General features: G+C 36.6%; 1 protein-coding gene across 1 annotated transcript in view; it reads left to right on the plus strand.

Moving 5' to 3' along the window:
- The window catches only part of amon (prohormone processing protease amontillado), a 621,095-nt gene that overhangs the window by 532,182 nt on the left and 86,413 nt on the right, over positions 1-2,500 (plus strand). The gene's annotated exons all lie outside the window — the stretch shown is intronic.

Raw genomic sequence — 2,500 nt, forward strand, 5'->3', positions numbered from 1 at the left:
TGTAAAGTAGTCCAGATAATTACTTTTGTTAAAAGTAACTTTATTTGTTTTCTTTAATCTCCAGTAAAAAAAAAAAAAAAAAAATACAACATATGAGCTGTGGAATGATTTCTGTTACACTTGCACAAAGCTTCAAGATCTCTTATGAAAATTTAACATGAAATTTTACCGAAAAGATTCATCTTAGTACAGTGACACTCCTGGTATTGGGGTGTTGACTGCACATTTATATTATTTATATGTAACTAATACTTTTGGGATTTTAATGGTACCTTTATGGATCAGATCCACGCAGTTTTTCTTTTCTTTTTTTTCTTTTTCTTTTTGTTTTGAGAAAAAATAATTCGTAGAGGAATGCTGAGGCACATTTTTATTTTCATCATCCCTCGATTTTGCTGTTTTTACCAAACCTCTCGTTTACCACTCAGAGGAATCCACCATTTCTTTCTTCAAGCTCCTATGGTGTGGGGATAAGAATACCGACACTATGTTCCCACGTGAGGCACAAAAGGCTTGGTGTGGAACAAGGGGAAGGGAAGGGGGGGGGATCACCTGCCTGCATATAAAGTAATACTTCCGAGAGTTGAAGGCATGGTTTGAACTAGCTACTATACTGATAAAGGGGAACAATTATTGCCACACATATGATACAGTGGCAGTGATTTGCAAAACAAGTTTTTTTTTTTTTTTTTTTTTTTTTTTTTTTTTTTTTTTTTCCCAAGAGAAGTGGGTTGTGTCATCTTTGATTACTTTCTCTGACAGTCACCATCAGTTAGGTAAAAGGATGCTCCATCAGATATTCCGAACTTTTTCTCTCTGACTATTCTCTATCGTTCTTTCGGCATCGAATAAATCAATTTCGTACAAATCCTCTTTATTTATACACAAAGGCATTCATTCTGTAGTCTCCTGGAAGCCAATAGTAATGAATTCTTGTGTAGGTTCCCGAGATCATCTTTTAATGATGTATGCTTTTACTATTGCAGTTCCACTGGTGTGTATAAAACATATCATGTATGCGTTTATAATTCATAGAGTGCGTGATGATTGAATGGATTAGGGCGCTTATGTCTGGAAGAAAGACGGTAAATGGATGGTAGTTCCAGTCCAGAAAGTGCGCAATATGATCTTCAACTCCCGAAGTTTGACAAAAACATTATTGCCCGGCCACTTCGTAGAGCGGGTAGAGACTGAAAACTTGAAAAAAGTATATATTCTTTAATAATTTTTCTATTCATATTATATTTGTTTATTAGCACTTAGAATAGAAGAAATGGACTCTGTTTTGGTTACGTATTTATAAAAAATATATATATACTGCTATTATCTATTTACTGTTCCAGTCTAGCTTTAATTCAGACATTTCAGGAGATGTAAGCTCTTATGATTAGCTTCACATTTAATCATAGAATTGCCCCTTGCCTCCCACCAGCAACTCAATCAACAGAGATCGGTAGTTTTTATTGAAGTGCGCGTAGTCATCAGGATATTGGCTCTTCGACATTACATAAAAATTAAAACCAACCAAGAGAACAGACTTTGTCGTTTGATGTTAACGTCGTAGGAAACCAGTGTTTTGTTCTATGGAAGCCCCTCCTCTGGTCAGTATCTAACAATGATGATACTGTCAAAGTTACTGACAATCATATACCCTCCAGTGTTTTCAATACCAACCAAGGTTTTCCTAGATGTCACTCTAGGACACAGATTGACACCATCAGTATTGATGAAATTGCCTCAATATTTTCAATAGACATTTGATGTGCTTTAAGTCCTTTAAAGTTCAGATGCGCCTGTTGAATAAGGTTTCATCTTTTTTTTTTTAAACATTGTTGATTATACAATAGTCATTGAAAAGGATGCCACATAGGTCGCTGAATTTAGCATCGGAAATAGAATTCTCTCTTCTCATCTAATTATGTAAACCTCTATACAAAATTTGCCATACAAAAGAATACTCATACATATACATGCATATAAAGCCCTTAATCACCTTCATAGGTGAGGTGACCGACTCAGGGCGTACTTTTTGTCGTGGCTCTTCGTGGAAACAGTGTGTGTGGGCTGGAGAGTGATCTCGTACCCTGCCTCCCCCCCCCAATTTGGTCGTCTATTACGATACACAGAAAAACATGGTGGTGATATTCTGGTTCCCTGTCACAAGGTAAACAAAAATAGTTATTTTCATCGCTGTAACAAAATCCAGAGTTAGTAATTTCGTATTTCAATTCAAGAGGGACTTGGGAGAGAGAATTTAGTTAACATTGTCTTCATTAATTGTGTATGTAATTAGAGGCAGTTAATGGGTTTTGGATGGGTGTAGGCCTATGCTTTGACCCGCTCTCCGACACTTTTACATAGACCTGGATTCAATCAAAACAACTGTTGGTGACTTTCACTTGCCTCAATTGTTATAGCACAGCCAAATTCCAAACTTGACCCAAAGTCTTGCGGTATCTTTATATACCAATGGATGGTAGCCCCCGCCACCCGCTTTGCG

This window comes from Oratosquilla oratoria, chromosome 19 (assembly GCF_046742065.1).
Source record: "Oratosquilla oratoria isolate Oo_2021 chromosome 19, ASM4674206v1, whole genome shotgun sequence".
Classification (NCBI taxonomy): Eukaryota; Metazoa; Arthropoda; class Malacostraca; order Stomatopoda; family Squillidae; genus Oratosquilla; species Oratosquilla oratoria.